This window comes from Armigeres subalbatus, chromosome 2 (assembly GCF_024139115.2).
Source record: "Armigeres subalbatus isolate Guangzhou_Male chromosome 2, GZ_Asu_2, whole genome shotgun sequence".
In the NCBI taxonomy this organism is placed as follows: domain Eukaryota; kingdom Metazoa; phylum Arthropoda; class Insecta; order Diptera; family Culicidae; genus Armigeres; species Armigeres subalbatus.
The window spans coordinates 163,195,013-163,211,575 of NC_085140.1; the positions used below are offsets into that span (position 1 = coordinate 163,195,013).

Genomic DNA, 16,563 nt, shown 5'->3' on the forward strand with positions numbered 1-16,563 from the left:
GAAGTTTGCGCAGGCCCAATAAGCCGCCTTTAAAAACAACTATTACGAACGACATAGAAGATAATACGACTCGATACAATCGGCAACGACCTAGGCGACGAATAAAGGATCACGATTGGAAGCTTGGAACATGGAACTGCAAGTCGCTAGGCTTCGCAGGTTGCGATAGGATAATCTACGATGAATTACATCCCCGCAACTTCGATGTCGTAGCGCTGCAGGAAATCTGCTGGACAGGACAGAAAGTGTGGAAAAGCGGGCATCGAGCGGCTACCTTCAGCGGGCAAGGTGGATCGATCAGGTGGAGGACGACTTGCGGACTCTCCGCAGACTGCGTGGGTGGCGAAGTGCAGCCATGAACCGAGCTGAATGGAGAAGTCTTTTATGTGCAGCACAGGCCACTCCGGCCTTAGTCTGATGATAAATAAATATGGCATTATGGGTATTAAACTTCAGCATTTTGCAAGAAAAGTAGGATTATGACATCCGGCTATGTTTCTAGGGATATTGGCTATCCCGATGTCAGTTCCAAAGTCCTTATACGAGCTTCCGGAGGTATCAAAATCGACCATTTTCGAAAATGTTCGGAAAATGAACCGGAAGCGCCAGTCACTCAAGAAGATGTTGTTGATGCCGTAGATGAATACATTATCAACGATGGACTTGCTTTTCGTACCGTAGAGCCACCTTTTTTTCAGGAAACTAGTAATGCTAGGACTACCTAAAGAAATAACCGTTAGTTGCCGACAAACACTGATGCAGCGTTTGGATGGAAGATTCCGAAGAATGTTAGGTGGTTTGAAATCTCAGCTTGCAAATGCCAGCAATGTGGCAACGACGGCCGATTGCTGGACTAAATTCAGAAGAAGCTATCTTGGAATGACGGAGCACTGGATAGATGAAATTACGATGGAAAGGAAATCGGCTGCTTTAGCGCTTCGTAGAATTTACGGAAGACATACTGCCGAGACACTCGCTGAGGCCATCGATAAGGTACACCGCGACTTTTCCATAGCAGAAAAGGTGAGACGATGTACCACAGATAGCGCAGCAAATCTCAGGAAAGCTTTTAAGGATTTTACTGCAAGAAGTCCTTTGAATGGTAAGTTTTAATTTGTTTTTATTCGTTTAAATTATTTGATTGTTAAGATGTCAGTCAACCTTTTAAATATAGTTGGCTTTGCATATTAATGAAGTAAAGAAATCAAATATTTTACAACTTCTTGAGGCAAAACATTTATAAGCCATTATATAATTCTATAATCATGATGCAACATTTATTATTATTTTTTTGTATGTTCTTGTTACAGATGAGATTGATTATGAGGATGACGAAACCGATTACACCCAGGTTTTTTTTTACACGGTTGGAATTCATTAATTTCTCGGGTAATCTGAATTTTTACTGCTTTCTAAATACCCCCTGAATTTTCTTTGATTTTTTCTGAATTTTTTCGTGGGGTTAACTCATTGTTTCAATGATGCTGAAGGTCTTAAACGACTAAAACCAAACCGAGTGAAAAAAAACCTGGGTGTACTTGGAATCAGTAGATGTCGATGAGTTATTGACGAATCTGGAAGTGTTCGAGAATGATGTGTTACTCCCACCTCAACAAAGGTGTGTCAGTCACATTCTGAATTTAGTGACGTCTCATGATGGGTTCAAGAACATAAGCGAGAAGAGCAGTCCATTGTCAAAAATGGAAGTAGATGTTCAAAAGAAATTGAAAACTTGGTGGCGGCTACAGAGTAAATCGTCTGAAGTAGCGGAGATAATAAAGGCCGGAATAGGCGTATGCTTTATTACGCCTTGTAAAACAAGGTGGAATTCGGAATATAAAGCAAGACAACAGGTTAGAATGCTTAGTTGTATGTCGAGTTGCCTTTAATGATTTTCCGCCAGCTCCGCCAGCTTTCTACAGATCTGTGAGCTGTACGACAAGAATGTTGAAAACGTTGAGAAAGTAATCGATCGAGCAGGACTTCCAAAGCTTCTTCCATCCGAGTTAGCATATCTCCGAGAATATGTATGGGTAACACACCCAGTTGCATATGCCTTAGATTTACTCCAAAAAAAAAGTACATGTTTTTGGGGTATCTTTTACCCACTGTGCATAGTCTTCTCCGCCAGCTAGAAGCTCGTCGGAAAATGAAAGGAAAGCCATTAAAGTACTGCGTTCCCTTATTGAATGAAAATGATTCGATCAATAAATTCAGAGCGAAGATTTGGATGTATGATGACTGAAGAAGATCTTTTAGTAGCCACATCTTTGATTCCTTGTTTTAAAATGGATTGGGATGGCTTAAATGTTCATTCATCTAAGGGTATCATACAGGACCTGCCATTGAAGCAGATGAAAGCAGTTGATGATGGCACTCATCCGTGTGTTCGTCATGCCACTGAGAACGTGCATGGCAATAATTCCTTTCAAACATTTGAAGCTGAACGGCCAGGCGGATTTGAAGAACCAGATGAAGATTCGTTGTTTTTCGGGTTGAATCATTCCACGCTTGCAAGACATTCTGCAATTCACTCTAACTTTCACTTACTCAGAGACTGAGTAAAATTGTATTGCTATCTCTTTTTTTCTCATGGAAATTTTACTCAGTTTCCGTCAAAAGCGGGACTACTCATAGCTATGAGTTATCCTGCTTTTGGCGGAAACTGAGTAAAATTTCCGTGAGAAGAAAAGAGAGGGCAATACAATTTTACTCAGTCACTGAGTAAGTGAAAGTTAGCGTGTTCCCGATGAAGAATCAGTAGAAGAGGAGCTTGCACGATTTCTCTCTTCAAGTAATCAGACGAGTATTGAAGACTGTTTCGGAGAGAAGGGCAAGAAACCATTCAAAAGATTAGGAAAACTTTTCTTGTATTCCTTTAAGCGCTAGTGTTGAAAGATTATTTTCTTTAGTTTAAAGTCGATAGAGCAAACTTGTCAGATGCCAATCTGGAGATACAAGCACTTATGTGTGCTAACAACAATATTGTAAAATAATGTCTTTGCAGTTACGTTTCATAGAATATTTCAACATATGTACATAATTATTAATTTTGCTATTAATTCGATCATTTGACTGAAATATATAACATTTACTAGTATAGTATACATTCATAGTTTTTTCCCCTTGAGAAACGTAGATTTACTTAGACAGTAATGAATTTTTTCCCCAACTTGTATTAAAAATTAGGCATGGGAATAGAAAGAAAAAAATTTGCTTGGGCAGCAATATCATCACGAATAATGTCGATAAATCATGCTAAGGTACACAATAGCATTCGCAATGGGTTGATCGAATAATTAGCAAGGGCATTGCCTTGACAACAATCGATCAACCTTTTGCTCGCACGAACATGTTCGCAGCTCCAGCACTTCTTTATAAACTTTAACTACACTTTTGTTTCGACCGCGGTTAATGCTCTGGTTCTATTGTTCTACCTTTAGTGCGAATCACCGCACAAAAGTAGAGCGCAAAACCAACCGCACTGGACGACGGTCAAAACGAGACTCCATACAAATTATTTCAATGATTCATACAAAAAGTGCAACATGGGGGGAGGGGGGGTCGAAAATGTCAAAATTTTGCATTACATAATCAATGGATCTTCCCTTAGAAGTAGGTTCGCACCAGAGACGATGGTATTATATAGAGACACGCGGAGAGAATAAAAGCAATGCTGGCTTCACGGCCAGCAGACAAAACAATTCTGTGCGATCGGCAACATAAAAATTTGCGAGAACTTGAAGTGACTCTCAGTGTGAGCAGTTATTTCGTTTACAATAAATATGATTAACTATTATATATAAATTTGCAATGAGAACTATGAAAACATCTTCATTTACTGGACTTTTCAAACTTTTTCAAAATTTCTTTAATGTTGATTACAATACCTATCTTGCATTTAGTACTGATTGGTAATGTTTGTTTACTTTGCTCGTTTGGTACCGCGTGTGACGGTTCGTTTGGTACTTTCGGCTTCACTGTATGCGGGTCTCTATTAGAGATCTATTGTTGTCCCTTTCCGAATGAAGTCATGACTTTTTGTTTTAAAAATACAAAGGCATCTTAGCCCAGGCATAAATCCCACTCAACCAACAGCGCTGACATTTTTGAAACTGTTGGAAACCCTTAACTTTAAACCCGTAAATAAACAACATTGAGTAATTGATATGCAACATTGACCCGATTTTGTCTACCTCCGATTTTGTCACCCTTTCCAAGGCATAAACTGATTCATGTTTGTGAAACAAATTGAAAAAATGATAATAAAGCAAACCCGAGCAGAGGCGAAGAACAAAATAATAACATAACAATAACAAACTCTGCTCTAATAACGTTATAAGTTATTGTCTAGCTATTGGGTAAGAAAGTATCAAGTACATATGAAGACTAAAATATGTTATCATAACAGAAACTGTTTTTTGGATGTTATTCTAATGTCAAACTTCCTAACACCATGCATACCACACAAATAGCTGTTTTTGTTGTTCATAAATATTTTTACGAAAATCCAATAATCATGCCATCACAGTGTTTGTTACAGTATGTCATTACATTATGTGAATCATACCATTCCCCAAAATCCTCTCTCTGCTCTCAGAACAACTCTTTTGCCTTCTCTCTTTGTTTTAACAGCCACTAATTGTATGTAGCAAACCTTGTCCAGAATTGCTTGTTTGATTCCACGGTATAAGACTAGTACGCTTTTGACACGGACTGTGCAAATAGATAGGATAAGGAATCGTCAAGTAATGATTCCACCACTAAAATTCCGTGAGCAGTACGGAGTCGACAAGTAGGAAAATTTCATAACGCGAATAACGCCTGCTATGTAAATAAATGGAGAAATATGGAAAAATATTCCGTACTATTATTCCGCAAGGTAAAATGTCATTTCTCCCATACTGAATCAGCTGTCAAATTTTCTGGTAATTTCATAATTTTTTCCGTTAACTCTTTCCGTATTAGCAGCGTACAGGGCTATACCATGTATATAATTCAAAATTATATAGCGTTTTTAATAATTTTTGTGAACTGCCACGATGTTTCATTTTTGCTATCAAGAATCTCAAATCAAAATTTATTAAGACAATTATTTTGAGCTTTTTAGTGGAATGTCTTCACTTGTCATAAAACGAGTTTGTACCTTCCCATTTAATTCCACCACTTGATTGTACCTTGGCAGATACGTATTTCGACCTCAACAGTAAGGTCGAAATAAGTATCTGTCAAGGTACAATCAAGTGGTGGAATTAAATGGGAAGGTACAAACTCGTCTTATGACAAGCAAAATTTATATTATTTTCTATTTTCAAACTGTCTCCGTCAAAATGGTTTTGACCACCCGAACAACTTTGTAGAAGACGGTAACTATCTAAATCTAACTGATTTCGAGATATGCAATTTTATAGGTGATTCCTTATACAGTAGACGTTCGATAACTGCAATGCTTTTTAACTGCAATTCGATAGTTGCAACAGTTTTGCAATTATCGGACCGCTAAACTTCAAACTGATGTCAAACTCAATGACAGCTGCATTGCGCTGCACATTTAGATGCACTTTTATTGCATCTGACGTCGATTGACAAACGTTTGACGTCTAGAATGCGTTGCAGTTATCGAACGGCATTCGTTAACTGAAAAGTAAACATTTTGCAGTTATCGAACGGCTACTGTACACTAGCGCCACCAAGCGGTTGAATTTCAAACAAAACTTGTCTTCGTCACAATGGTTTTGACCACCCGAACAACTTTGTAGAAGACGGTAACTATCTAAATCTAACTGATTTCGAGATATGCAATTTTATAGGTGATTCCTTATACACTAGCGCCACCAAGCTTTCTAAATCTAGAAGATTTCGAGATATACAATCTTACAGGTGAATCACTGTACTCTAGCGCCACCAAGCGGTTGAATTTCAAACTAAACTTGTCTCCGTCACAATGGTTTGAATCACTCGAACAACTTTGTAGAAGGCGGTAACTTTGTAAATCTAACAGGTTTCGAGATATACAATTTTACAGGTGATTCCTTATACACTAGCGCCACCAAGCGGTTGAATTTCAAACTTAACTTGCCTCCGTCACAATGGTCTTAATCATTCGAACAACTTTGTAGAAGGCGATAACTTTCTAAATCTAACAGATTTTGAGATGTACAATTTTACAGGTGATTCCTTATACACTAGCGCCACCAAGCGGTCGAATTTCAAACTAAACTTGTCTCCGTCACAATGGTTTGAATCACTCGAACAACTTTGTAGAAGGCGGTAAATTTCTAAAACTAACAGATTTCGAGATATACAATTTTACAGGTGATTCCTTATACACTAGCGCCGCCAAGCGGTTGAATTTCAAACCAAATTTGCATCCATTACTATTCTAACAAGATTGAATATTGAATAAGTGGCTATTCTGTCGAATTAATGTCAATTTTGTCTTAAGCCATCAGTTTTTCGATTTGGAAGTTATTAACTCATGTTTGGGTTAAGCCAGACGAGCGTGTACATGTTTGTTTACATTATTCGTAGTCGGAAGCAAAGTGCCACCTCGATAAAAACAAATTTCGCTCGAGATTTCGTTGTTTTCGGTGAAAACAGTCCGGGATAATATGTTGTGTTGTGACCAGTGATGTGATGGAATGTGGATGCGATGTTGGACCCGAAGAAGGGCAGGAGATTCGTCACGAAGAGGCACGGTCCGTGTCTGCAGCGCGTGGGGTGATTTGGAGAGTGTCGGACGGAACTTTTCCTGTGTGTTGGCAGAATTCGGTTCGAGGGCTTGTGTACTGGAAGCCTGATTGCGGCAATTGATCCGGTCCTGTCCCTCCTTGTAGGGAGAGGCTGGACCTAGTCGGTAATCGACAACGCCCAAGCTCCCCGGTCGGCGCGGCGTCAGACGACGAAAATCCCGCTGGTCGCCTTCGGGTGTAGCCACGCCGGTACAACTGGGGCCCTTCATCGGCGAAAGCCGGTTTGGGCATTGGCGTTGGCAGCTGGCAGGGCCGGAAGGTAGGTTTATTGTTTAATCCCATTAGTGCTTGTATCTTTTAGGTGAATTCAGCTACAGCTTAGGTCCACTTGCCTGCCTTTCAAAAAGCAAATTGTAACGTGGTAACTACTGGACTTGGACTGGATGTTTGGCCAGGTCATATTTTTGTAAAACGTGAGTTTTGCTTTAATTGGTTTTAATTAGTTTTAATAACTGACAGGCTAACGTATGATTAATAAATAACAATAACAATAAGTTGGCAGAGGATGATGAGGTTTCGGTGGTAGCTTAGTTTAATTTCCAAAATTTCCGTTTCCGGTTGGTTATTTTGATTTTAAGGTTCCTTTTAAGGTTGACTTGTTCCTTGACAGAATGAAATCAGCTAGATCCTGTGATTTTGTGATCCATTTTGATTTTCCATTTGATTTTTCAGGAGTGGGAACCCCGGCCTACAACGTTGCCAGGTTTCCTCCGTTCAATCTAAACTCATAAATAGTATGCTCCTGCTTGTTGGTAAGATTTACGATTTCCTTTTGTTGGTTTGACCCAGCACATTTTAAAGGATTTATGTCTACAAACCCAGTTTTCCACCGATAGGTTTAAGGCCCCAGGTTTGTAGGTTCTTGCTAATTTTTCGAATCATTTTTATCAATTTTGCATTTACATTCTGGCACGATGATCTCGTATGAATTCATATAATTATCCAAAATTAGTTTACGTAGCTATTGTGAAAAAGACCACTTGGGTAGCACCTCCTATTACCGTCCGCAACTCGATAACTCGTCTGCGTTTCAAACTTTTTGTATATCATAGGAATCTACAGATGCTAACCGTGTATCGAGTAATTCGGTTCAAATGCGCCTGAGTAATAAACGTTGCGGATGGGAATAGGGTACTGCCAAAATGGTCGAATACTCCAATTAATTAGATTCACTACATTTCTATTATATTTTTTAGTGAACTAAACCACACACGGGAGCTCATAATTCATCAACCCTAGGGTAACCGATGGACAATCTAACCATTTCGATTACATACATCATGCCGGGAAGGTCTTGCATAAGGTATGTATTACTGTTGTGGAAATAAAGTTTAATTCTATTATGATTTATTATGTTTATTATTTTCAGAAAACAACACTCCGCACATTGAATGACCATCGTAGAAACCCACCTAAAATAAATTTTAAAATCGGAATCCTGATTTACAAGACTACAGTGTCGACCCACCCATCAAACAAAAATTTAATTTTAATTTAATTTTAATTTAATTTAATTTTAATTTAATTTAATTTTAATTTAATTTTAATTTAATTTTAATTTAATTTTAATTTAATTTTAATTTAATTTTAATTTAATTTTAATTTAATTTTAATTTAATTTTAATTTAATTTTAATTTAATTTTAATTTAATTTTAATTTAATTTTAATTTAATTTTAATTTAATTTTAATTTAATTTTAATTTAATTTTAATTTAATTTTAATTTAATTTTAATTTAATTTTAATTTAATTTTAATTTAATTTTAATTTAATTTTAATTTAATTTTAATTTAATTTTAATTTAATTTTAATTTAATTTTAATTTAATTTTAATTTAATTTTAATTTAATTTTAATTTAATTTTAATTTAATTTTAATTTAATTTTAATTTAATTTTAATTTAATTTTAATTTAATTTTAATTTAATTTTAATTTAATTTTAATTTAATTTTAATTTAATTTTAATTTAATTTTAATTTAAGTTTAATTTAATTTTAATTTAATTTTAATTTAATTTTAATTTAATTTTAATTTAATTTTAATTTAATTTTAATTTAATTTTAATTTAATTTTAATTTAATTTTAATTTAATTTTAATTTAATTTTAATTTAATTTTAATTTAATTTTAATTTAATTTTAATTTAATTTTAATTTAATTTTAATTTAATTTTAATTTAATTTTAATTTAATTTTAATTTAATTTTAATTTAATTTTAATTTAATTTTAATTTAATTTTAATTTAATTTTAATTTAATTTTAATTTAATTTTAATTTAATTTTAATTTAATTTTAATTTAATTTTAATTTAATTTTAATTTAATTTTAATTTAATTTTAATTTAATTTTAATTTAATTTTAATTTAATTTTAATTTAATTTTAATTTAATTTTAATTTAATTTAATTTTAATTTTAATTTTAATTTAATTTTAATTTAATTTTAATTTAATTTTAATTTAATTTTAATTTAATTTTAATTTAATTTTAATTTAATTTTAATTTAATTTTAATTTAATTTTAATTTAATTTTAATTTAATTTTAATTTAATTTAAATTTAATTTAATTTTAATTTGTATTTAATTTAAATTTATTTTAAATTTAAATTTAATTTAAATTTAATTTAAATTTAATTTAAATTTAATTTAAATTTAATTTAATTTAATTTTAATTTAATTTTAATTTAATTTTAATTTAATTTTAATTTAATTTTAATTTAATTTTAATTTAATTTTAATTTAATTTTAATTTAATTTTAATTTAATTTTAATTTAATTTTAATTTAATTTTAATTTAATTTTAATTTAATTTTAATTTAATTTTAATTTAATTTTAATTTAATTTTAATTTAATTTTAATTTAATTTTAATTTAATTTTAATTTAATTTTAATTTAATTTTAATTTAATTTTAATTTAATTTTAATTTAATTTTAATTTAATTTTAATTTAATTTTAATTTAATTTTAATTTAATTTTAATTTAATTTTAATTTAATTTTAATTTAATTTTAATTTAATTTTAATTTAATTTTAATTTAATTTTAATTTAATTTAATTTAATTTTAATTTAATTTTAATTTAATTTTAATTTAATTTTAATTTAATTTTTAATTTAATTTTAATTTAATTTTAATTTAATTTTAATTTAATTTTAATTTAATTTTAATTTAATTTTAATTTAATTTTAATTTAATTTTAATTTAATTTTAATTTAATTTTAATTTAATTTTAATTTAATTTTAATTTAATTTTAATTTAATTTTAATTTAATTTTAATTTAATTTTAATTTAATTTTAATTTAATTTTAATTTAATTTAATTTAATTTTAATTTAATTTTAATTTAATTTTAATTTAATTTTAATTTAATTTTAATTTAATTTTAATTTAATTTTAATTTAATTTTAATTTAATTTTAATTTAATTTTAATTTAATTTTAATTTAATTTTAATTTAATTTTAATTTAATTTTAATTTAATTTTAATTTAATTTTAATTTAATTTTAATTTAATTTTAATTTAATTTTAATTTAATTTTAATTTAATTTTAATTTAATTTTAATTTAATTTTAATTTAATTTTAATTTAATTTTAATTTAATTTTAATTTAATTTTAATTTAATTTTAATTTAATTTTAATTTAATTTTAATTTAATTTTAATTTAATTTTAATTTAATTTTAATTTAATTTTAATTTAATTTTAATTTAATTTTAATTTAATTTTAATTTAATTTTAATTTAATTTTAATTTAATTTTAATTTAATTTTAATTTAATTTTAATTTAATTTTAATTTAATTTTAATTTAATTTTAATTTAATTTTAATTTAATTTTAATTTAATTTTAATTTAATTTTAATTTAATTTTAATTTAATTTTAATTTAATTTTAATTTAAGTTTAATTTAATTTTAATTTAATTTTAATTTAATTTTAATTTAATTTTAATTTAATTTTAATTTAATTTTAATTTAATTTTAATTTAATTTTAATTTAATTTTAATTTAATTTTAATTTAATTTTAATTTAATTTTAATTTAATTTTAATTTAATTTTAATTAAATTTTAATTTAATCTCACTAATCAACTTTTCTAAAAAAATCAAAGAATGATGCAGTAGGTTTTTGAAGCATTCATAGTGTCGTATTTTGAAATTGTAATTCCAGCTTAAGTGTAATTAATATAATAGAAATAATAAAATTTACAAGAAGAACAAATCTTAGTATTAACTTGTTATTCAATAACAATTCAATAACAAGCTTAGTTATCCTTTTTCATTGAATTCCAATATCATGTGGTGTTATTTGTTTGTTCTTGAATACCATTTCAATAACTAACTCAGTCCTCTGTACAATTTTATACTTTGAGTTATTCATTCATTATCAAAATAATACCAGTTGTTATTGCTCAGGTGTTATTCATATAAATTTTAGTTATTATTTTTTGTTATTTTAACTCTTATTCCAACCTTATGAATAACTTATCGGGGTATTGTGGTATTTAAAATTAATACCTCGTCAAGTTATTCATAAGTTATTTTTTTCTGCTCGGGAAGCACAACTGTCATAAAATTTCCGATTATGTCACATTTACTATTTTATAACTATTTGGTAGTTCACCAGGGGGTGATAAAATGAGGATGGTACTCTGCATACAACTTCTCCGAAAATAGAAAAAATATTTGTTCAAATCAGGTCTCGTTTCGAATCCATTCACCTCTAGCATGATTTGCTTTGTAGGAATGCATAATTTGGCTAAGTCTCTGATATACATCACCTTCACCGTATTTTGTCGTCAGTTTGTCAATTAAAATACTAAGATTCTAAATTCTCAAAAGTTCATATTTCTTAATGTTTAAAACTTCATATTTGTGAAAACAGGAAATAAAATTTGCCAGAACCGTATGTGTAGGAATCTATATCCTTTTTATGCCTGGAATATTGCCCAAGTTTACTTAGACTCCTGTACTGCCGTACATCGCATATTTGTCCCATATGAATAGGAAATCCAGCAAAGATGGGACAGATATGAGACTCACGACAGTATAGTCTCAAAATAGTTTCTGGATTTGATTAAAATTTCAACATCCAATAAAGTTTCAACATCCTCTCTGAACTCTGAAAGTTATTTTTTATTTGTTAACATGTCATTTTTAACTGCGTTGTATCAATGCCAAGTTAATAATTTTGAATGGCTTACACGATGAAACTGTTAAATCAATTTTCTTGAACGGACTGGAAATCAAACCCAGCCTCCTTAACCAAAGTCTTGCATTAGAAGACTGAAAGTTTCAGGAAGTATTTTATTTTTGGAAAACATCAATCAACTAGTTTTTAAATACTATTAAATACTCGGAAGTTTTCATAATTTCAATTTGTGTTTGTAACGCACCAAGGTTAAAATTTGCTAAGTCGAAGTGCGTAAATAGGGTGAAGTTTAAAAAAAGCCAGGGGGTACCTCACGCTGTGCAAAAGTAAGAAGGGGTACCACTCAAGAAAAAGGTTGAGAACCGCTGTATTAGATGTTTCGAATCAAAACAAACACGATGCCACGCACACCACCATATCCAATGACAGATGGAACTGAAAATGTTTTTTTATTCAGGGTTCGGGTTGGCACTGACCCAGGTTTAAAAACGAATTCGGCATAAGAGAGTCCGATTGATACCTATAATCTGCCCACAGTGTGATATTTTGAAAATGGCCGATTTGATGCTTCCTGAAGCGCCTCTTAGAGCATCAGGGTGGCCAGTATCCCCAGAAACATATCCGGATATCATAACTCCACTTGTCTTGCAAAATGCGGAACTTTGATACCAATATTGCATCATGTTTGCATTGAACCTCTCCCGAAAATTTTCTGAGAGGCAATGAAAAATGATTACAAAAGAGGAAGGTCGTTTGACCGAAAATCATTTGTCGGAAAACCATTTGGCCGAATAGTACAATAAGTCGAAAATCATCTAGTTAAATTGTATTTGACCGTAATGAACGTTTGGGCAAAACGGTTATGCAACGGAAAACAGTTTGGCCAAAAATTTCATTTGGCCAAAGCGACATACGGCCGTATTGGTAATTTGGCCGAAAAAGTACTCTTACCTACTTAAATGTCGTTCGTCTGAAATGATTGTTTGACAGAATCGGCCATTTGGCCGAAAATGTCATTTGTCCAACAGCCAAATGTTGATTACTAAACGGATAATAAGGTCAAAAATATCCACCCGTTTACCAAATAACGTTTTATACCAAACGGCCTTTCTACAAAACGACCATTTCGGCCAAACAACTTCTTGACCAAACGACTTTTTCGGCCAAATGGCCAGTCGGCCGTATGTCCATTCCAGCTAAGTAAAATTGTCGGCCAGGTGGGTTTTTTACTACTGGTTTGTACGGTCAAATGACATAATCGGCCAAACACCTTTCGGCCATGTGTTTATCGGCCAAATGACCGACCTTACCTGTCGTTTGGCCGAAAGTCATTCTACGAAGGCCATTTATTCGATTAACAGGTTAGGCCAAAAGTCATCTAGCCAAATTCCATTAGGCCGGATAAAACATTTGTACAAAACGGTCGAAAATGGTTTAACCGAAAATAACATTTGCGACAAACAGCCAAAAGGCACTTTCGGGCGAATTGGTAATTTGATCGAAAGGGTTGTTTGCCTTGACAGTTTATTTAACTGAAATGCTCGTTTGGCCGAAAAAGTCATTTGATCGACTAGATCATTTGGCCGAAAATGCTGCTTGGTAGAATGCCAAACAAACATTTAAGCCAAACGGCATTTTCTGCTAAAATGTCCTATTCACACGCAAAAAAAGCGTTCATGAATTCGTGAACTAACAAGTTTACGGTGTATTTTTTTGTGAACAACAGTCACGAATTCGGGAACACTTTCACGTTTTCCGGAACGTTCTGGAAAACGTGACTGGTGTTCCCGAATCCATAAATTAAATCACGGTGTATTTTTGCTGGTTCACGAATTTGGGAACGCTTTTTAAACGTCTTTTCTATATTGGGGTACACGCGAAAATCGGAGACCGTCACGAAAATATGATAAACTTTGAAGGTTCACACTACGAAAAAGTTGTGTAATATTATGTCATTTAAGACCGACATATAAAAGTGAACCAATAGACGCATTATTGCGTTCAAATTTATTTTTACAAGGCCTCCAAAATGTGGATTCCGAATTTTACACGACTAAAAATTAAGCGTATGTAGCAAAAATGATAACAAGGCCCAGTATGGAAATCTAACATCAGATCTGCAGAGTGCAAGCCCCTTTCGATACCACTATGTCATTTCTGCTAGGGTTATGCGCTAATTCGTCCATGGCGCTAGCATTCGTCATATCAAATTCTAAATCACTAAATACTCGCGAATCGTAAACTAAAATAATGAACTAATCATCTGGCGAGATAGAAAAAAGTGTACACTACGATCTGCGTTCATTTAAATTACATTCCGGTGTTACTTACTTGAAATACAGTTAAATTTAACTTTGCGACTGTGACTTTTGCATAATTTCCTACGTTATCCGTGCGACGAAGGAAAATCCAGTTCGTTCACTGCAGTAGAAGACGCGCAACACCGTCACCAAAATCAACGTAATTCACTGATTTTCACCGCACTTTTCCACATAAATTTCTCACTGCGCACTAAATAAAAGCAATGTTTATTGCTCAAGTGAATAATAATTGCAAAATAACTGCCGGAAGGCGTTCAAATGATCTGTTTTTTCAAACTTTAGAGCGTTTGAAATTTATTTTCTTCGTCGCCTTGTTTATAGTCGAAAAACGCGTTGCCAAACTGGCGGTTTGAACTGAAATAATCTTATGTTACACTTCTGATAATGCATCATGCAGTCAATAAAAGTAGGTTTTCAATTATTTTCCGCTAGTGTAATAAAAGAAAAGCCTTCCAAATAAATATTTTTCATACACACTCGTCATTCACACTAAAATTTTCCACTATTCCAAAAGTTTGAAACAGGAGAAATAATTTCATAATAGAAATCTGTTGGCAGCACTACCCACGTACATGTTAAGCATGTGTGTTAGTTGTTTGACAGACTGAGGCATTTAACTGAATGGCAGCACAATCGAAACCATTTTTACGCGGTCGAAATGGGATTGCAATAGGAAATTTTTGTTAACTGGAACCGAAAATAAACTTTTAAGTTTGACTTTCAAAATTGACCGAAATGACAGCTATTCTGCATAAAGTCACAGATAAGTCGTCCAGTTATCCAAGAAATGGCTTGAGCTCAGGAACAAAGATTTGCAGTCCTGTTTTAAGTATGGTACAAGCTCCTTATGGTACAGAGAAAGAATACGTAGATCATCAATTTTCCGGTTTCAAATATGGTACATGCTCTCTGAAGTACAAAGAACAGAATGCGTTCACAGCATATGTTATTGGTCATCCAAGAAATCCCTGAAGTAAGGCCTTTCGATCTACACGCGGAACTGAAGATCAATTTTCCGGTTTTAAATATGGTACATGCTCTCTGTAGTACAAGGAACAGAATACGTTCACAGCATATGTTCTTGGTCATCCAAGAAATCCCTGGAGTAAGGCCTTTCGATCTACACGCGTAACTGAAGATCAATTTTCCGGTTTCAAATATGGTACATGCTCTCTGTAGTACAAAGAACAGAATGCGTTCAATGCATATGTTCTTGGTCATCCAAGAAATCCCGTTCGATCTACACGCGTAACTGAAGATCAATTTTCCGGTTTCAAATATGGTACATGCTCTCTGTAGAACAAGGAACAGAAAACGTTCACAGCATATGTTCTTGGTCATCCAAGAAATCCCTGGAGTAAGGCCTTTCGATCTACACGCGTAACTAAAAATCAATTTTCCGGTTTCAAATATGGTACATGCTCTCTGTAGTACAAAGAACAGAATGCGTCCACTGCATATGTTCTAGGTCATACAAGAAATCCCTGGAGTAAGGCTTTTCGATCTACACGCGTAACTGAAGATCAATTTTCCGGTTTCAAATATGGTACATGCTCTCTGTAATAGAAATAACAGAATGCGTTCACAGCATATGTTCTTGGTCAACCAAGAAATCCCTGGAGTAAGGCCTTTCGATCTACACGCGTAACTTAAAATTAAATTTCCGGTTTCAAATATGGTACATGCTCTCTGTAGTACAAAGAACAGAATGCGTTCACAGCATATGTTCTAGGTCAACCAAGAAATCCCTGGAGTAAGGCAATTTTATCTACACGCGTAGCTGAAGATCAATGTTCCGATTTCAAATATGGTACATGCTCTTTTCATATTGAATACATTTGTGTTGATGTTAAACTTAAAAAACACAAATAAAGGGATGATTCAAATATGACGTCCACTACTTTTTGAGATTTCTAGGCCCCCCTCCCTCCTCTGTCACGCTTTTTTGTATACCTTGTATATGCAGTGTCACAAAATCTTAGATCCCCTCCCCCCTTAAGACCTGTGACATCATTGTTGAACGACCCCAAAGAAAAAAAAACCCAACTTAATTCACCGAATAGTGATACTGCCTTTCTTGCATTTAGTCAAGACACCAACCTTATATGTCGCTTACAGTGACCTGCATAATAAAAAGCCCACTAGCCGCTTTTCATACAAAATGGTCAACTTTGGATATCTAGATCACGATTGCGTGTGAACCAATTTTGCTGAAAATTTGGCCAGAGCTCAGATATAACTTGAATTTTACCACACCTGAGTTTCAACCATATTGATTCATAGGTAATCGCGGTAATACCAAAACGATTTTTTTGGCAAAAAATTGATTTTATAATATCTTGAAAAC

The 16,563-nt window shown here is 32.1% G+C and overlaps 1 long non-coding RNA gene across 1 annotated transcript; it reads left to right on the plus strand.

Annotated features, from left to right (window-relative positions):
- Nucleotides 1-7,098: 7,098 nt before the first annotated feature.
- LOC134215408 (uncharacterized) lies at nt 7,099-8,229 on the plus strand. Its single transcript, XR_009980145.1, has 3 exons — nt 7,099-7,165; nt 7,949-8,055; nt 8,122-8,229. It is a non-coding gene; the product is annotated as an uncharacterized LOC134215408 (long non-coding RNA).
- Nucleotides 8,230-16,563: the final 8,334 nt, after the last annotated feature.